This window comes from Mobula hypostoma, chromosome 26, assembly GCF_963921235.1.
Source record: "Mobula hypostoma chromosome 26, sMobHyp1.1, whole genome shotgun sequence".
Taxonomy (NCBI): domain Eukaryota; kingdom Metazoa; phylum Chordata; class Chondrichthyes; order Myliobatiformes; family Myliobatidae; genus Mobula; species Mobula hypostoma.
Genome location: NC_086122.1, coordinates 2148047 through 2169316, shown reverse-complemented (window position 1 = coordinate 2169316; position 21270 = coordinate 2148047). Strand labels below are relative to the sequence as shown.

The window sequence follows — 21270 nt, the reverse complement described above, 5'->3', positions numbered from 1 at the left end:
CTCAACCTTTTTGTTTCGGAATCTTCCCCTTTCCATTCCAGTCCCGAAGAAGGGTCTTGTCTAGAAACATCAACTGTTCAATATTTTCATCGGTGCTGCCTGACCTCCAGCACTTTGTGTATGTTGCTTTGGATTTCCTGCATCTGCAGACTTTCTCGTGTTCATATATTCCTGACGTTAACTAATTGCACAGAGTCGTCAGATTAATTAGATTAAGTGTTTAAATGGTCTGTTTCCTTGAGAGTTGTATGGTTAACTGGAGTAAAAATCAACAGCAAAATTTTGAGCCACATTCATTATACGAAATGGCCAAAATGTCAGAAAGAACACATCAATTTTTTATGCTAGTAGTCAGTGTAAATTACAATTGGTAAAATCTTGATATGTGTGACTAATTTGACAAATTGAATTGCTGCAAAATATAGAGTAGGTTCCACAAAACTGAACACTCCACAAACTACATTATCTGCACAGACCCCAACCCTCTGATTATTCCCAAGATTGATTCCATTCCTCATTTCCATCATCAGCCACCAACCTAATGTGGGTCTCAACATACTTTACTTGAGGTCCCCATTATTCAAGATTACAAAGCTTTTTTCGTTTCAAATTCAGTTTTGTGAATTCTGGACATATTTCTCAATACATGGAGCTTTGTGCAAAATGAACAACCTCGCAAATGACTACTTTGATACAGATTTTTAATTTATTTTCCAATTTCTAGGCCACTGCATTTCCATTCTTCTATCAGGTAGCTTCCTAAAACATAGAATATTACAGAGCAGTACACTTTGGTCCACGATGTTCTGCCAACATTTAACCTACTCCAAGATCAAAGTTCAAAGTACATTTATTATCAGAGTATGTATACCATATACAACTTTAATATTTGTCTTCCTGTAAGGAGACAAATATTAAGGTTGTATATAGTATACATACTATATTTTATAGCACAAAATGAAGAACCCTAGTAGAACCCTTTAAAAAAAAACCATCATACACCCGATTAGCACAGATGAAAACAAATTATAGAAACAATAAAAGTAAGCAAATAACATTCAGAACTGAAGTTCACGTAAGTAAGTTCACAGCCATGAAGTCAGTTAAAGTCCATCCAGAAGCCCGTTTAACTGCGGGCCTCAACCTCAGTTTAGAGTAAACCTCACTGAGCTGAACACTGGCACACCCCTTACCTTTGGCCCCGACAACCTGACCTTTTCAGTCTGGTCTGCCATTTAAATCAGCCAAGCAGCGGGTTGTTCCTCAGTCTCAGACCTAGGCCGTCCCGCTTCGATACACTTCTGGTCCCAGAACCTGTCGTCTTGATTCGGCCCATACCCGACCTTTACAGTTTGGCCTGGCGCTTAAATTGATCAAACATCGGCTTGTTCCTCATACTCGGGCCCAGGCACTGGCACCTCGATTCAGCCCATACACACCACGCGCAACCGTCCTGCACCTTTGAGACTTAAATTCACATCCCTAAAATGCCAGGCCAGACAGGTGGTTCAAAAGCTTAGCTCTAAAAGGGAAGTTATGAGCTAATGATTGCAGTGATAGCTTTAAAGAAAAGGTGTGATCAATAAAATAATTAGTAGATTTGTCTGCTGTCAGCAAGTCTTTGCTGTGCTTCACCAGTGTCATCTTAAACCACTTAACCATTCCTCCTACATAGCCGTCTTTTTTTCTATCATCTATGTACTTATCTAAGAGAATGCCCCTAATGTATCTCCACCACTGGCCACTTCCACACACCCACCACTTTCCAGAGAACCTATTTCTGACATCTTCTCCACCAATACTTTCTACCTTTAAATTATGCTCTCTTGTATTAGCTATTTCTGCACTGGGAAAAAAATTCTCTGGCTAACCATTCAAACTATGCATCTTATCATCTTGCATACCTCTATCAAGTCACCTCTCTTCCTCTCCAAAGAGAGAATGTATCCTTATAACACGTGCTCTGTAATCCTGGCAGTATTTTGGTAAATCTCTCTCTAAAGCTTCCACACCCTTCCTAAAATGAGGTGACTAGAAATGAACACATTATTCCAAAGATGACTGATGTTTTATAGAGCTGCAACATCACCTCGTAGCTCTTGAACTTAATCTTATGACTAATGACGAATAATATACCTTCTCTGCAACCCTATCAACTTCGTTCCTTCACCCTACTATCCTTCCCTAACTCAACGGGAAAATCCTATCCAGAAACTGATGTGAGTGCTCCAGAAACAAGCTACACATTTCCATGAGTATGTCACTTCCAATTTATGCTCCCAAGTTACTGCCTATTCCCCCTCCCTCGATTGAATACTTTGCCATACTGTCTGTTCCTATGCCTCTCTAAGGCTATAGTAAAGATCAGGAAGTTGTGGTACTGTCTTCAAAAGGCTCATCCACTGAGTGATCTAACACCTGAACTGGTTGTTTGCCAGTACCACTTCCAATGTGCAATCTCTAGTTGGTCTGTCTACATATTGTGTTGGGAATCCTTCCTGGATTCCAAAGTCCACCCCATCTAAACCTCTAGGACTAAGAAGGTGCTGATCCACATTAGGGCAGTTGAAATTACCCATGACAACAACCTTGTTATATTTGCACATTTCCAAACTCTGCCTCCTGATCTGCTTTTCAGGTAAATGCCATTGCTATTTTAGTCCTATAGAATACCTCCCAACAGAGTGATTGATCACATCCTGTTTCAGATTTCCACTCACACTGACTCAACAGATAAACCCTCCATGACACCCTCCCTTCCTGCAGCTGTGATACTATTCCCGTTTAGCAATGCTACTCCCCCACTTCTTTTGACTCCATCCCTTTCCTTTTTGAAACAAATACCAGAAAATCCAGCAGCCGTTCCTGTCCTGTGACAGTCAAGTGTCCGTCTGCAGTAATGCCTACTCATTTGCACAATACGCCTATACCAGTTTGTGGAACCTGCATCCTTTATTTAAAGCTCATTTTACCAAAGAAGAGTAAATCTTGATACATTACATTGTCAGTTATTATGGTATTATTTTTATCAAGTTCATCAGCACAAGAAGGCCCAATACTAATACTTATGACACCTCCAAAGCAACAGACGGCAGCCAAAAAAACTTTATTTCTATTCCTGCTTTATATTTTGGTTATCTAGATTTATATAAGGGAGCTCTAGTGCTCGTGAAGCCCTCAGATTTGTCAAGTACAATGGTGCATTCTTAAACCATGCTGACTTTGGCTCCTCAGGATACTTTTATCTGGTGTGTGCCTTGTCATCTCATTCTTATAGTAAATTCTAGCATTTGTCTTACAAATGATGAGAAGATATCTGCGTGGCATTTCCTACAATTCTATATCTCTTTAAAATAACATTGTTACATTTGATTCCTTTTATTCTACTGGTTTTGCTCTAGGATCTTGGAGATTTTGGAAGAGCACAACTAACACATCCACTATTCTATGCAAACACGAGGAATTCTGCAGAAGCTGGAAATTCAAGCAACACACATCAAAGTTGCTGGTGAACGCAGCAGGCCAGGCAGCATCTCCAGGAAGGGGTACAGTCGACGTTTCGGGCCAAGACCCTTCGTCAGGACTAACTGAAGGAAGAGTGAGTAAGAGATTTGAAAGTGGGAGGGGGAGGGGGAGATCCAAAATGATAGGAGGAGACAGGAGGGGGAGGGATAGAGCCAAGAGCTGGACAGGTGATAGGCAAAAGGGGATACGAGAGGATCATGGGACAGGAGGTCCGGGAAGAAAGACAAGGGGGGTAGGCGGGGAAACCAGAAGATGGGCAAGGGGTATAGTCAGAGGGACAGAGGGAGAAAAAGGAGAGAGAGAAAGAAAGAATGTGTGTATATAAATAAATAACGGATGGGGTACGAGGGGGAGGTGGGGCCTTAGCGGAAGCTTGAGAAGTCAATGTTCATGCCATCAGGTTGGAGGCTACCCAGAATGAATATAAGGTGTTGTTCCTCCAACCTGAGTGTGGCTTCATCTTTACAGTAGAGGAGGCCGTGGATAGACATGTCAGAATGGGAATGGGATGTGGAATTAAAATGCGTGACCACTGGGAGATCCTGCTTTCTCTGGCGGACAGAGCGTAGGTGTTCAGCAAAATGGTCTCCCAGTCTGTGTCGGGTCTCGCCAAGATATAGAAGGCCACATCGGGAGCACCGGACACAGTATATCACCCCAGCCGACTCACAGGTGAAGTGTCGCCTCACCTGGAAGGACTGTCTGGGGCCCTGAATGGTGGTAAGGGAGGAAGTGTAAGGACATGTGTAGCACTTGTTCCGCTCACAAGGACAAGTGCCCGGAGGGAGATCAGTGTGGAGGGATAGGGGGGACGAATGGACAAGGGAGTCACGTAGAGAGCGATCCCTGCAGAAAGCGGGGGGGTGGGGGGGGAAGATGTGCTTCATGGTGGGATCCCGTTGGAGGTGGCGGAAGTTACAGAGAATAATATGTTGGACCCGGAGGCTGGTGGGGTGGTAGGTGAGGACAAGGGGAACCCTATTCCTAGTGGGGTGGCGGGAGGATGGAGTGAGAGCAGATGTGCGTGAAATGGGGGAGATGTGTTGGGGGCAGACTTGATGATGGAGGAAGGGAAGCCCCTTTTTTTTTAAAAAAGAGGACATCTCCCTCGTCCTGGAATGAAAAGCTTCATCCTGAGAGCAGATGCGGCGGAGACGGAGGAATTGCGAGAAGGGGATGGCATTTTTGCAAGAGACGGGGTGAGAAGAGGAATAGTCCAGATAGCTGTGAGAGTCAGTAGGCTTATAGTAGACATCAGTAGATAAGCTGTCTCCAGAGATAGAAACAGAAAGATCTAGAAAGGGGAGGGAGGTGTCAGAAATGGACCAGGTAAACTTGAGGGCAGGGTGAAAGTTGGAGGCACAGTTAATGAAGTCAACGTGCTCAGCATACGTGCAGGAAGCAGCGCCAATGCAGTCGTCAATGTAGCGAAGGAAAAGTGGGGGACAGATACCAGAATAGGTTTGGAACATAGATTGTTCCACAAAGCCAACAAAAAGGCAGGCATAGCTAGGACCCATATGGGTGCCCATAGCTACACCTTTAGTTTGGAGGAAGTGGGAGGAGCCAAAGGAGAAATTATTAAGAGTAAGAACTAATTCCGCTAGACGGAGCAGAGTGGTGGTAGGGGGGAACTGATTATGTCTGGAATCCAAAAAGAAGCGGAGAGCTTTGAGACCTTCCTGATGGGGGATGGAAGTATATAGGGCCTGGACATCCACGGTGAAAATAAAGCGTTGGGGGCCAGGGAACTTAAAATTATCGAAAAGTTTAAGAGCGTGAGAAGTGTCACAAACACTTAGCAACGAATCTCTTACTAGCTCTTCCTTCAGTTAGTCCTGACGAAGGGTCTTGGCCTGAAACGTCGACTGTACCTCTTCCTGGAGATGCTGCCTGGCCTGCTGTGTTCACCAGTAACTTTGATGTGTGTTGCATCCATTATTCTAATTTGAATTATTTGAAAAAATTTGAAACCTGTGATGACATTAAGAGTAGAGAATCGTAAACATGAGAAACTATGCCAATGCTGGAAATCCAAAACAACACACGCGAAATGCTGGAGGAACTTAGCTCAGGCAGCATCTATGGAGATGAATAAATATTTGACATTTTGAACCAAGACCCTTCTTCAGGACAGAGAAAGAAGAGTGAAGACACTGGAATAAGAAGGTGAGGAGAGGGGAAGGAGGCAAGCTGGATGGTTGCCTCTAACTTCCATCCTGCCGTTAAATTCACTTGGTCCATCTCTGACACCTCCCTCCCCTTTCTCGATCTTTCTGTCTCCATCTTCTATAAACCTCTTAATTCCCACAGTTATCTTGACTATACCTTTTCCCATCCTATCTCCTATAAAACTGTTATTCCATTTTCTCAATTCCTTCGACTCCACCATATATTTTCCCAAGATGTGGCTTTCTGTTCCAGGACATCAGAGATGTCCTCCTCCTTCCTTGCACTATTGATGTTGTCCTCACCCTCAACTCTTCCATTACCCGAACATCCGCAGTCACCCCATCTTCCTGGCGCCTTAATAGTGATAGAGTTCCTCCTGTCCTTTGTCACGTGTCCAGCAACAATGGATATGAGATCGAGTCAGGTTATATAAAGAAACAACGATATTTATTAACCTCTACTCAAAACAGAAAAAAATAAACAAACTAGCTTAACCGGAAGTTAACCGTTATGCGGCTATCTTGAACAAACAGTCAAACTCTTAAAGAGTTTTCATTCAAGCCCAGTCTTAAAGTAGTAAGTTGAAAAGTCCAAGAGCTTTTTTTTTATACAGCCTTTAAGGAGAGACTTTACAGCAGCAACAATTCCTTCGATGTAATGACAAATCTGTCGGTCACAGTTGAGCGATGTCTTGTCCAAAGGAGTCACACCGAATACGAAGTAATAAAGTAACTGACCTTTTCTCTTGGGAGGGTGGACACTGCACAAACTGTCCTGACCTTGCAGGGGTGTACTCAAACGTGCATGCCATAATTTCCTGGACGATTCCGATTCCAAATAGTCGATCACTTCCAAAACACCGAATGTTATTAACATTTGGGTTCTCATACTTCGGTAAAGTCTTCACTCTCCAATACTAGACTGTAAAGGTAAAACAAAGGTGCAACAAACAAAAACTGGCAGCGATTGGCGAAACTATCGGCACAACGTGTTTGCACCTTAAAATAGAAAGTAAAACTCTGCGTCCTTAAATACCGTAGGGAACATGCTCTCACGTGACATAACTTCAACCCATGGTCATGAGACAATTACATCATCCCGTGATCAAACTGTGGGCATGTAAAACCTTACCTATCAACCCATCAGCCTCTACACCTAAGACATCATATTCCACAACTTCTGCCATCCCCAAAGGAACCTGACCACTCAGATCTCATTCAGACATGACAGTCCATTGACATCCTCATGTGCCAAGATGAGGCCACTCTAAAGGTGGAGAAGCCAGAACCTGTATTCCGCCTGGGCAGCCTTCAATGTGAAAGCAAGAATATCAATTTTCCCTTCCGGTAAAAATCACTTTCCTTCCCCTCCCGCTTCTCTATTCCCACTCTGACCTTTTACCTCTTTCCACCTGCCTATCACTTCCCCCAGGTCCCTTCCTCCTTCCCTTTCTACTAAGTTCTCTCTTATCAGATTCCTTCTTCTCCAGCCATTTACCTTTCCCACCCATCTGGCTTCACCTTTCACCTTCCAGCTAGCCTCCTTCCTCTTCCCACATAGTTTTATTCTGGTGTCTTCCCCCTGTGACGAGAATACACATAAAATTAAGGTGTTTGCTGGCCTGGGTTAGCATCAGTGACATCAGCAAGTGGTCTGCCACCTGCCCTCAGGGGAAGGAGAGATAAGGAACAATGGAGCAGCGTCTGGAGATGTGTAATGAAGGGACGGGGGAGAGAGAGCTGTCTGGAGCGGCTCCCCCCTTTGAACCTTGAACTGTTTGAAGTGATGGACAGGCGATACCCCAGCAGGGGGATAAAAAGGGACCGGTTCGCTAAGACACACACGCCACCCGAGGTAACGAGACCCTGGAAGCGGTACGCTTCTCACGAGTCGGTGAGAAGTACCAGACAACGGCCAGGGTGGAAAGGTACGATCAGCGGGAACCCGGTGTGTGTCCGCCCTTGCCTGGGTGCCGGGTTCACTGCAGAGGATCGACCGCATCTAGAGGAGGAGTCACAGTCGGTGACCTCAGGTGACATCACCAAGGACCCACCCAGAAGTTGCTTGTGAGCCATATCGCCGGTCTGTGAGTGAAGCCGTGTCTGAATGATCAGTTGTTCCTGTTCCCTCTCTCTCTCTCCCCACGTTGTCGTTCGCCATGGCAACGATTACTGCGAACTGAACTACTAAACTGGACTGAACTTTGAGTCACTTTGAAATTTGGTCATTTACCCCTAGACAACGATAGAGCTTGATTGATGCTGTTATCTTAATTCTGTGCACAAGTGTGTTTATCATTGCTAAACTGTTGCATTTATTATCCTTTCGATTACTGTGTTGCTTGTTTCTTTAATAAAACTTTCTTAGTTCTAGTACTCCAGACTCCAACTGAGTGATCCATTTCTGCTGGTTTGGCAACCCAGTTACGGGGTACGTAACATAAGTGGGGTTCTCGTCCGCGATTTTGAACGCTAAATTTGGGACGGAGTAAATTGATTGGGTTAAAATTCCTGAAAGAAAGAAAAGACAAACAGCAGAAATGAAGGTTGAGGAATTTATAAAGGCGCCGACCTTGGAGGCATTAGAGGATGCCAGGAAATCGGAATTTTAGCTGTGGCCAAACGGTTGAATCTTGCTAAGGTGAAGTCGACAATAAGGAGAGAGGAGATACACAGAGCTATTGTAGAGCACTAAAGTGTATCTAAAGGTGTGTTTCCCCAAGGTGAGCTGGGGGTGGTGTCTATTGAAAAACCTGCTGGAGACGCAGTACAGGTACAGCTTGAAAAACTGAGACTCGAGCACGAGTTCGGGTACGGCAGTTAGAACACGAACAGCAAGAGAGGGACAGACAGATGGAGAGAGAGGAGAAACAGAGGGAAAGGGAATTTGAGCTGGAGAAGTTAAAGATAAGGGCCGAGCAGGGGCTCGTGCCGAACCAAGGTGGAGGGTTCCGGGCGACCCAGGAGGTTAGGCTGGTTCCCCCATTTGACGATACCGACGTGGATCGGTACTTCCTCCAGTTCGAAAAAGTGGCTATAAGTCAGGACTGGCCGAGGGATAAGTGGGTTGTTTTACTTCAGAGTGTACTGAAAGGGAAGGCCCAAGAAGCTTACTCCGCTTTATCCGCGGAAGATGCCCAGAAGTATGAGGTGGTGAAAGAGGCCATCCTCAGGATTTATGAGTTGGTCCCGGAGGCATACCGGCAGAGGTTCCGGAATGTGAGGAAGCGGTGGGACCGCACGTATTTGGAGTTTGCCCGTGAGATGCAGACATATTGTGAGCGTTGGTGCACCTCAAAGGGGGTAGAGGGGGATTATGACAGACTGCTACAACTGATCCTGATTGAGCAGTTTAAAGGTTGTGTCCCTGAGGGTATGAGACCCTACCTCGATGAGAAAGAGGCAGCCACGTTAGCCGCAACTGCTAAGTTAGCGGATGAGTATGCGTTGACGCATAAAATGAAGTTTGCCCCGAGTAAAGGCTACCAGAAGGGTAGTCAGGACGGCGGGGAGAGTCCGCCGGAAAAGTCAGAAAGTAAGCCGGGGACTCGTGAAAAGGATAAGGTAGACCGGGAGCAGTCTGGTAGGAAGTCTCCTGGGGTCGTCTGTTATAACTGTGGGAAAGCCGGACACTTTGCGTCCAGGTGCTTTGCCCCAAAGAAGGAGACGGGAAAAGGAAAAACGGCAATGTTGAATGGCTGTATTGAGCTGTTAAGCGAACCGCTAGGGAAGGGCAGGTCTGAAAAAGTCCAGGAAGGGCGCGAGAGGTTTATCTCGGCCGGACTGGTGTCAGTGAAGGAGAGGTTAAAACCAGTTCCAGTGCGGATCTGGAGAGACACGGGAGCGTGTCAGTCACTAATACTGAAGAGTGTATTAGAGTTTAGCTCAGAGACTGAGACTGGGGAGGTAGAGGTCAAAGGTGTTGGGGAAGGGACAGAGTCAGTCCCTTTGCACCAGATACACTTACAGAGCAACCTGGTCTCTGGACTAGTCACGATCGGGGTGAGGTCCGAATTACCGATGAAAGACGTGGAAGTCTTGCTCGTTAATGACCTCGCCGGGGGAATCGTGTTCCCAGTCGTGAGATTGACAGGTCAGCCTGCCAGCATGGACTCACAGGTTCATCACGGGCCCGCGATCGTGAATTTAGCTGAAACGTTTCTGCCAACCTTGTGTGAGACAAGGGGTAGTGAGGGAGCTGGGACGGACGTAGCAGTAGACAGGAAAGAATTTGTGCAGACGCAGGAGCGAGACGAGGGGCTGATGGTTTTGGCAGAGACCGCTCTCTCTGACACAGCCTTGACAAGGGAACTAGTAGGCTATTGTGCGGAGGAGGAAGTGCTAAGGAAGAAAGGGAAATCAAGTACAGTGTCCGCAGATGAGGAGTGGGGGTGGTGCAAAAGAGTTATGGCGATGAGGTTTTTAACATGGCCCACGAGGTACCCCCCGGTGGACATTTTGCGGTGCTGGAGGAAACAGTTGGTGGAATCATGAAAGAGATTTACCGGCTGCCCAGGGGGAAAAATATTATTGATCATGACCGACGCGAACTGAGACGGTCACCGGCTTTTGATATACTAACAAACCTAGTCGGTGTTAGCGTGGAAATCAATGAAGCTAGGGGCCCCCTGATAAGAGAAAAAAAACATTTTGAAAAGATTAGTATGGGATCGATCAGATGGGAGAAGGCTATTGTTTTGGCCAGGTCTACTGATAAGGTCTCTCCCTTAATCCCCAAACAAAGCGAATCTTTAGAAGAAGTAATTAAACGACTCGCGCCCGTGTGTTTGATTGTCCCGAGGAAATGCAAAGAACTGGGACGTTGGGTGATGTCTGTTACAATAGGGCAGCCTAGTAAACAACACCCATATTTTTTGAGTAATTCAGTGACTAAAGGGCTGATGAACACAGAGGTGTGTATTGGCAATTTAATACAGCTGTCTGAAGCCAGCTTGATAGTGAACCTTGAAAAAAATGAATTCGGCCACACGAGGGTCACTTACCTGGGAATTGTGGTGACACAGGGGCAGCTGGCAGCGATGCAAGCTACAGTGCAGGCTATCGCTGATCTCCCAACCCCGACAGACAAGAGGGCCCTCAGAAGGCTCTTGGAGATGGTGGGGTACTGCAGGAAGTTTTGCAATAACTCTGCGGTCAGTACCCGTCCCCCTCCTACTAAGCCCTTGCGAGAGAAAACTGAGTCGGAATGGGACAACCCTTGTTATTGTGGTCCGGGACAAAACCAAATGAGAGGTTACATTGGTCGCAATTCATCAGTGTTTTTGGCCACTATGAAGTTTGCTGAGTTGGAGCCTGGTCTAAGGGATTATTAATAGCACGTGTAAAAGGAACAGAAAATGTGATGACTGTCTGTCAAGGTGTTGACAGCTTCAAATTCTCTGTATTAGCCAAATAACTGATAAAGATGTATATTTGTGTGTGTATCAAATAATGTAGTCATGTTTGTAATTTTTACCTCCCGGTAAAAATCCTTAAAAGGGGGGAAGTGTGACGAGAATACACATAAAATTAAGATGTTTGCTGGCCTGGGTTAGCATCAGTGACATCAGCAAGTGGTCTGCCACCTGCCCTCAGGGGAAGGAGAGATAAGGAACAATGGAGCAGCGTCTGGAGATGTGTAATGAAGGGACGGGGGAGAGAGAGCTGTCTGGAGCGGCTCCCCCCTTTGAACCTTGAACTGTTTGAAGTGATGGACAGGCGATGCCCCAGCAGGGGGATAAAAAGGGACCGGTTCGCTAAGACACACATGCCACCCGAGGTAATGAGACCCTGGAAGCGGTACGCTCTTCACGAGTCGGTGAGAAGTACCAGACAACGGCCAGGGTGGAAAGGTACGATCAGCGGGAACCCGGTGTGTGTCCGCCCTTGCCTGGGTGCCGGGTTCACTGCAGAGGATCGACCGCATCTGGAGGAGGGGTCACAGTCGGTGACCTCAGGTGACATCACCAAGGACCCGCCCAAAAGTTGCTTGTGAGCCATATCGCCGGTCTGTGAGTGAAGCAGTGTCTGAATGATCAGTTGTTCCTGTTCTCTCTCTCTCTCTCCCCCTACGTTGTCCATCGCCATGGCAACGATTACTGCGAACTGAACTACTAAACTGGACTGAACTTTGAGTCACTTTGAAATTTGGTCATTTACCCCTAGACAACGATAGAGCTTGATTGATGCTGTTATCTTAATTCTGTGCACAAGTGTGTTTATCATTGCTAAACTGTTGCATTTATTATCCTTTCGATTACTGTGTTGCTTGTTTCTTTAATAAAACTTTCTTAGTTCTAGTACTCCAGACTCCAACTGAGTGATCCATTTCTGCTGGTTTGGCAACCCAGTTATGGGGTACGTAACACCCCTTCCTTCTCAGTCCTAAAGAAATGTCTTGACCCAAAAAGACAACCGTTTATTTTTCTGCTAAGTTCATCCAGTATTTTGTGTATGTATTGCTTAAGAGTAGATATGTAGGTTGCGGATAGGGAGATGCAGAGAAGCAATCAGTGAAGGGAGGAACAGTACGATTATATCTAATCTTGCTATCCATGCCTTTGATTCAGATGTGCTGTACATGGGTATATTTTAAGAATTTTGCTTATTGTGTCCCCATCACTGATTACTTCTCTACAACTCACACCAACCCACCCCATCACCAGATCAAAGTCTGATCATGTTCCTAAATCATGAACATCCACCCCACAACCAATAGCATCCTGATTCAAACTTCTACTGTTTATCTTCAACTTTTGCCAAGTATGTTTGCTACCTCTATCATTCTCTATTTACCTTCTACTTTGTCATACCACCATCCCTAAAATGTCTCCAGATTCATTTTACATGATCTGTCCCACCTTTTTTTGCATTCTTTTTATCTTTTCTGATTGTCTCCCACTGCTCCCTATGCCTGTGAAATGTATTCCTTTACCTATCAATTATACTCACAGCAATTATTTGTTAAATGACTGAATGGAGCCAAAATACACTGGAGATGACACCCAAATAGAGCACAAAAAAAATGACTTGGATTAGAAAAGATTGAGGAGTCAATCCAGTGTTGTGAGATGAAATGGTGGTTATAGGCCCTGGAAGACGTTTATTCTCCCGCTCAGCAATATGAATTTTCCACTTTAAAATGCTTTCTCCCCACCTTCCCCAAAAGACATCAATTTAGAACAAGAGCATCTTTAATTTATTCATCCCAATCCAATATGGGTTTAGGAAAATGAAGGTAAGATATACTGTCGCTGCTGAAAATCTGAAATGCTGGAAACACACTACAAGTCAGGCAGCATCTGTGCCAAGAGAAACTGTGTTAAAAGTTTCAGATCAGAGACCTTTTGTCAGAATTTCAATATAAAATTCTCCACTTTAGTAACTTGCTGTATCAGAACTGTCCATTTCTACTAGATATCCATCTTTAATTTTGGCTTAGTTTGTCTATTAATATAATAGGACCTCTTCAGCATATCCAACAGCTCTACTATTAGCAATACCTAACACTAACAAAGCATAATCAGCTTCTTAAATACATTAACCTACTTGACCTGACTGGTTTCACACTGTCACAGATACTTCCTCCATTCCTCTCACCGCCTTCTTTATGACTTGAAATTATCCTTACTTCTCTTTCTTGTCCACTTTTGACGAAGGGTCTCTGATTTGAAGCAGTGTTTCTCCTTCCACAACTGCTTCCTGATCAGTTTTTCCAACAATCTTAGATCTCCATAGAAGTATAAATGTACATATTTTTCATATTTCCACAGGTTCCCATGTCCCAAAGAAATCTCCCAAAATGGGGGCCTTATTATAAAGAAATATAAAATTGAAAGGAAACATCATTAGAAGTTCTCAGCAATGACTGGTTGACTCTAGACACTATTAAGTCTCATTCACCAAGAGAAGAAACTCCCCCTGCTGGCCATCATGTTACTCAGCAATAAGTCTTGTTTCTCCATCTTCTTTCCATAATTTGATTCCAGTAGTTAATGACTAAGACAGCTCTTGTCCCAAAGATTGAGGTTACAAATTCCAACTGAGTGACATTGGATTTAGTTACAGTTAGGATGAAGTCACAAGGAAAGCAGAACAATAGAAGAGACTCTGTTCAGCTACAGAAAATCATAGTATTACTTCTTAATGTAACCTACATTAAGATTAATTTGTACTCTAATAAAACACTTCCAAGACAAAGACTGAGTGTAAAATGATGTCAGATCAAGAAAAGGAGCTGACATCCAAGTAGCTAGTGTATGTGTTTCATGTTCAGGCTTCCGATCAGCAGAAAATGTCATTAGGTCAAGGAGGATTTTCAGAGCTGTTGTATTCAGTACTCTGAGGTGGTGTGGGAAACAGCATTTCAGTTAGTAAACATTCCAGTTGTTAAGTTAATGCAGCAGAGAGTATAATTGACAAATTTTGATAATGCAGAAGATCCTGGAGTGAAATTGTTAGTTCTATGCTATTATGTAACATAAGAATTAGGATTGGAGAAGTCATATAGCATCGAGATGCTGTTCATACATTCCAGAAGATCATGGCTTATTTCGAACCTGAACTCTATAAGATCTATCAATCTTAGTTCTAAATGCATAAATGGCTGAACATTCACTGCTCTTCGGGCTAAAGGTTTCCAAAGCTTTAGTACTAAATTCTGGAATGATTCCAGAAGACTGGAAAATTGCAAATGTCACTGCACTCAACAAGAAGGGAGACAGTCAGAAGAAAGGAATCAGTCTGACCTCAGTGGTTTGGAAGATGTTGGAGTTAATTATTAAGGATAAGGTCTCAAGGTACTTGGAGGCACATGATAAAAAAACATAGTCAGCAGGGTTTTCCTTGAAGGAAAATCTTGTCTGTCAAATCTGTTGGAATTATTTGAAGAAGTGAATTTAATTGACTTTATTACTTATATTCTTCATATACATGAGTAAATATCTTTGTGTTATGTTTCCATCTAAATGTGCAATGTGCAATTTATAGTAATTTATAATAAATAGTACGTACAACAGGAGAGTAACATGATGGTTAAATATGAGCAGTCAATGTAACATAGAAATACAGTTGTGTTAGCATGAATTAACCAGCCTGATTGCCTGGTGGAAGAAGCTGTCCTGGCTTTTATGCTGCGGTACTGTTTTCCGGAATGTAGCAGCTGGAACAGTTTGTGGTTGGGGTGACTCAGGTCCCTGATGATCCTTTGGGCCCTTTTTACACACCTGTCTTTTTTAAATGTCCTGAATAGTGGGAAGTTCACATTTGCAGATGCGCTGGGCAACAAATCAGGATAGACAAAGGAGAACTGGTTGATACTGTGTACTTGGATTTTCAAAAGGCCCTTGACAGGATGTCGTACATGAGGTTGTTTAACAAGCTACGAACCCATAGATTTACAGGAAAGGTTCTAGTATGGATAAAGCAGTGGCTAATTGGCAGGAGACAAAGAGTGAGAATAAAGGACCCTTTTTCTGACTGGCTGCTGATGACTAGTGGTGACTAGTGATGACAGAGGTCTGGTGTTGGGACTGATTCTTTTTATGTTATATGTCAATCATTTTAATGATGGAATTGTTGACTTCATTGCAAATTTTGCAGATGATATGAAGAAAGGTAGAGGGGCAGGTAGTTTTGAGGAAGTAGAGAGGCTACAGAAGGACAGACAGATTAGGAGAATGGGCAAAGAAATGGCAGATGGAATGCAGTGCCGGGAAGTGTATGGTCATGCACTTTGATAGAAGAAATGAAAGGGTTGAGTATTTTCTAAATGGAGAGAAAATACAAAAATCTTGGGAGTCCTTGTGCACAGTTCCTAAAGGTTAATTTTCAGGTTGAGACTGTGGTGAGGAAGGCAAATGCAATGTTAGCATTCATTTCAAGAAGACTAGAATAGAAAAGGATACAATGTTGAAACTTTATAAAGCACTGGTGAGGCCTCACTTGGAGTATGAGCAGGTTTGGGCCGCTTATCTTAGAAAGAATGTGCTGAAACTGGAGAGGGTTCAAAGAAGGTTCACGAAAATGATTCCAGGATTGAATGGCTTGTCATATGAAGAACATTTGATGGCTCTAGGTCTGTATTTACTAGAATTCAGAAGAATGAGGGGTGACCTCATTGAAACCTATTGAACGGTGAAAGGCCTTGATAGAGTGGATGTGGAGAAGATGTTTCCTATGATGAGAGAGTCTAAGGCCAGAGGACACAGCCTCAGGATAGAGGGGCATCCTTTAAGGACAGAGATGAGGAGTATATTTTTTTCAGCTAGAGGGTAGTGAATCTGTGGAACTCTTTGCTGTGAAGGCCAAGTGTTTATGTATATTTAAGGCGAGGTTGATAGATTCTTGATTGGTCAGGGCATGAAGAGATACCAGGGGAGAGCAAGAGATTGGGGCTGAGAAGAAAATTAGATCAGCCATGATGGCGGACCAGACTTATAGGCTCAAATGGACTAATTTTGCTCCTATATCTCATGGTCTTATAGTCTTTAATTCTCCTCATTTTAACCAGCAAATAGCCTAATGCTGCACCTTTTATTTAAGGACCTGACCCCTATTTAAAGATTCGTTAAAACAATTGAATCTGAAGGCAAATTAGCCAATAATATAACAGAGGATAACAAAAGATTTTTCAGATAGAGAAAGAGAGAAAGAGAGGCAAAAGTGAATATTGGACCACTAGAAAATAACACAGGAGAGGTACTAATGGGAGACAAAGAAATGGCGAATGAAGTTAAGAAGGATTTTGCATCAGTCTTCACTGTGTAAGTCACAAGCAGTATGCCAGAAATTTGAGTGTCAGAGAGCAAAAGAAAGTGTAGTTGCCACTACTAAGGAGAAGATCCTTGACAAGCTGAATGGTCTGAAAGCAGATAGGTCACCTGGATTAGTTGGTTTTGAAAGAGGTAGCCGAAGTTACAGTGAGAGCATTAGTAATGAAATAACCATATAACAATTACAGCACGGAAACAGGCCATCTCAGCCCTTCTAGTCCGTGCTGAACTCTTACTCTCACCTAGTCCCACCGACCTGCACTCAGACCATAACCCTCCATTCCTTTCCTGTCCATGTAGCTGTCCAGTTTAACTTTAAACGACAACATCAAACTTGCCTCAACCACTTTCGAACAAAACCCACTAGATTCTGACATGGTTCTGGAGAACTAGAAAATTACATATGTCACTCGAAATTACAAGCCAGTTAACCTCACTTCAGTGGTTGTGAAAATGCTGGAGCCCATTATTAAGGAAGAGGTTTCAGGGTACTTGGAGGCACATGTTAAAACAGACCAAAGTCAGCATTAAGGGGAGGGGAAATCTTCCCTGACAAATCTGTTGGAATTCCTTGTGCAAATACAGGCAGGATAGACAAAGGAGAGTCAGTGGATATTATTTAATTGGATGCTCAGATGGGTTTTGACAAGTTGCTATACATGAGGCCATGGTATTGCAGAAAAAATACTAGTATGGATAGAAAACAACAGGAATTCTGCAGATGCTGGAAATTCAAGCAACACACATCAAAGTTGCTGGTGAACGCAGCAGGCCAGGCAGCATCTCTAGAAAGAGGTGCAGTCAAAATTTCAGGCCGAGACCCTTCGTCAGGACTAACTGAAGGAAGAGTGAGTAAGGGATTTGAAAGTTGGAGGGGGAGGGGGAGATCCAAAATGATAGGAGAAGACAGGAGGGGGAGGGATGGAGCCAAGAGCTGGATAGGTGATAGGCAAAAGGGATACGAGAGGATCATGGGACAGGAGGTCCGGGAAGAAAGACAAGGGAGGGGGGACCCAGAGGATGGGCAACGGGTATATTCAGAGGGACAGAGGGAGAAAAAGGAGAGTGAGAGAAAGAATGTGTGTATAAAAATAACTAACAGATGGGGTACGAGGGGGAGGTGGGGCCTTAGCGGAAGTTAGAGAAGTCGATGTTCATGCCATCAGGTTGGAGGCTACCCAGACGGAATATAAGGTGTTATTCCTCCAACCTGAGTGTGGCTTCACCTTTACAGTAGAGGAGGCCGTGGATAGACATGTCAGAATGGGAATGGGATGTGGAATTAAAATGTGTGGCCACTGGGAGATCCTGCTTTCTCTGGCGGACAGAGCATAGATGTTCAGCAAAGCGGTCTCCCAGTCTGAGTCGGGTCTCGTCAATATATAAAAGGCCACATCGGGAGCACCGGACGCAGTAATCTCCCCAGTCGACTCACAGGTGAAGTGTTGCCTCACCTGGAAGGACTGTTTGGGGCCCTGAATGGTGGCAAGGGAGGAAGTGTAAGGGCATGTGTAGCACTTGTTCCGCTTACACGGATAAGTGCCAGGAGGGAGATCAGTGGGGAGGGATGGGGGTGACGAATGGACAAGGGAGTTGTGTAGGGAGCGATCCCTGCGGAATGCAGAGAGAGGGGGGGAGGGAAAGATGTGCTTAGTGGTGGGATCCCATTGGAGGTGGCGGAAGTTACGGAGAATAATATATTGGACCTGGAGGCTGGTGGGGTGGGAGGTGAGGACCAGGGGAACCCTATTCCTAGTGGGGTGGTGGGAGGATGGAGTGAGAGCAGATGTACGTGAAATGGGGGAGATGTGTTTAAGAGCAGAGTTAATAGTGGAGGAAGGGAAGCCCCTTCTTTAAAAAAGGAAGACATCTCCCTCGTCCTAGAATGAAAAGCCTCATCCTGAGAGCAGATGAGGCGGAGACGGAGGAATTGCGAGAAGGGGATGGCGTTTTTGCAAGAGACAGGGTGAGAAGAGGAATAGTCCAGATAGCTGTGAGAGTCAGTAGGCTTATAGTAGACATCAGTGGATAAGCTGTCTCCAGAGACAGAGACAGAAAGATCTAGAAAGGGGAGGGAAGTGTCGGAAATGGACCAGGTAAACTTGAGGGCAGGGTGAAAGTTGGAGGCAAAGTTAATAAAGTCAACGAGTTCTGCATGCGTGCAGGAAGCAGCGCCAATGCAGTCGTCGATGTAGCAAAGGAAAAGTGGGGGACAGAAAGCAGAATAGGCACGGAACATAGATTGTTCCACAAAGCCAACAAAAAGGCAGGGATAGCTGGGACCCATACGGGTGCCCATAGCTACACCTTTAGTTTGGAGGAAGTGGGAGAAGCCAAAGGAGAAATTATTAAGAGTAAGGACTAATTCTGCTAGACGGAGCAGAGTGGTGGTAGAGGGGAACTGATTTAGTATGGATAGAAGATTAGCGGACTGGTAGGAGACAAAGAGTGGGAATAAAGGGGGCCTTTTCAGGTTGGCTGCTGTAACTAGTGGTGTTCCATGGAGGTTGGCAGTGGAACCACTTCTGTTCACATTATATGTCAATAATTTGGATGATGAATTGATGGCTTTGTGGCTAAGTTTGCAGATGATACAAGGATAGGTGGAAAGTCAAGGAGGCAGCAGGGAGTCTGCAGAAGGACTTAGACAGATTGGGAAAATGGGCAGATGGAATATAATGTAGGGAAGTATATGGTCATGCATTTTGGTAGAAGGAATAAAGGTGTAGACTATTTTCTGAATGAGGAGAAAATTCAAAAATTAGAGGTGCAAAGGGATTCGGGAGGCCTTGTGCAGGATTTCCTAAAGGTTAACTTGCAGGTTGAGTCATTGGTAAGGAAGATAAATGCAATGTCAGCATGCATTTCGAGAGGATGAGAATACAAAAGCAAGGATAGAATACCGAGGCTTTACAGGGCATTGGTCAGACCTTACTTGGAGTATTCTGAACAGTTTTGAGCCCCTTATCAAAGAAAAAGTGTGCTGGGATTGGAGAATGTCGAGTGGAAGTTCACCAAAATGATTCCGGGAATAAAAAGATTCATAGGTGAGGAGTTTGCGATGGTCTGGGCCTGCTCTCGCTGGAGTTCAAAAGAATGAGGAGGGATCTCATTGAAACCTCTCAAATATTGAAAGGCTTAGATAGAGTGGATTTGGAGGGGATATTTTCATACAGTGGGTGAGTCTAGGACCAGAGGGCAGAGCCTCAGAACAGAGGGGCATCCATTTAGAACAGAGTTGAAGAGGAATTTCTTTAGGCCGAGGGTAGTGAATCTGTGGAATTCATTACCAGACACAGCTGTGGAGCCCAGAACATTGGGTATATTTAAAGCAAAGGTTGATAGGTGCTTGATTAGTCAATGTGTCAAAGGTTATCGGGAGAATGGGGTTGAGAGGGATAAAAAATGAGCCATGATGAGTGGCGGAATAGGCTTGATGGACCAAATGGCCAATTATGCTTCTATGTCCTATGGACTCCTCAGCCAGAAGAAACATTCACAACCCAACTCATACCTCCTCCCCAATATTTAGCCTGGCAAACCCTCTAAGACAATATATTCAGTTAATGAATTTCTATGTTGAGCACAGCTTGAAAGAAGCATTGAGAGATGCAAGCACGTAATGTCTGGGATGCAGAATGCTAATATCATTATCAAGAGTAGCTTGGTAGAACATTCTCAAGAAGCATCAGGAACAAAGGGGATGAACTGAGGGCTTGGATACACACATGGAATTATGATGTAGTGGCCTTTAGAGAGACTTGGCTAGCATCAGGGCAGGAATGGATTCTCAAGGTCCCTGAGCCAATAGGCTGGTCCTGGCCTTATTTCCTGGCATAATTACCATATTACTATTTAATTATTTATTATTTTATTACTACTTAATTATTTATGGTGCAACAGTAACGAAAACCAATTTCCCCCGGGATCAATAAAGTATGACTATCAAACTCACTAACTAACTAACTAACTAACTAGCAATATTCCTGGATTTCAGTGCTTTAAAAGGGATAGAGAGGGTGGAAAAAGGGGAGGAGGGGTGGCAGTACTGGTAAGGGATACTATTACAGCTACAGAAAAGGTGGGTAATGTAGCAGGATCCTCTTTTGAGTCAGTATGGGTGGAAGTCAGGAATAGGAAGGGAGCAGTTACTCTGTTGGGTGTATTCTATAGGCCCCCTGGTAGCAGCAGCGATACTGAGCAGATTGGGAGGCAGATTTTGGAAAGGTGCAAAAATAACAGGGTTGTTATCATGGGTGACTTTAACTTCCCCAATATTGACTGGCACCTGATTAGTTCCAATGGTTTAGATGCAGCAGAGTTTGTTAAGTGTGTCCAGGATGGATTCCTGTCACAGTATGCGGACAGGCCGACTAGGGGGAATGCCATACTAGATCTAGTATTAGGTAACAAACTGGGTCAGGTCACAGATCTCTCAGTGGGTGAGCATCTGGGGGACAGTGATCACTGCTCCCTGGCCTTTAGCATTATGATGGAAAAGGAGAGAATCAGAGAGAACAGGAAAATTTTTAACTGGGGAAGGGCAAATTATGAGGCTATAAGGCTAGAACTTGGGGGTGTGAATTGGGATGATGTTTTTGCAGGGAAATGTACAATGGACATGTAGTCGATGTTTAGGGATCTCTTGCAGGATGTTAGGGATAAATTTGTCCCGGTGAGGAAGATAAAGAATGGTAGGGTGAAGGAACCATGGGTGACAAGTGAGGTGGAAAATCTAGTCAGGTGGAAGAAGGCAGCATACACGAGGTTTAGGAAGCAAGGATCAGATGGGTCTATTGAGG

At 44.3% G+C, this 21270-nt stretch overlaps 1 protein-coding gene across 6 annotated transcripts in view; it reads right to left on the bottom strand.

The window, feature by feature from the left end:
* The window catches only part of LOC134338213 (adhesion G protein-coupled receptor B2-like), a 1212788-nt gene that overhangs the window by 1174079 nt on the left and 17439 nt on the right, over positions 1-21270 (bottom strand). For 3 of the 6 annotated variants that reach the window (XM_063033890.1, XM_063033884.1, XM_063033886.1), the window contains exon 2: positions 6435-6618. The exons of the other annotated variants lie outside the window; for them this stretch is intronic. The gene's annotated coding sequence lies outside the window, so the exon portion shown is untranslated. The remainder of the gene's footprint in view (positions 1-6434; positions 6619-21270) is intronic. 6 annotated transcript variants of the gene reach the window in all.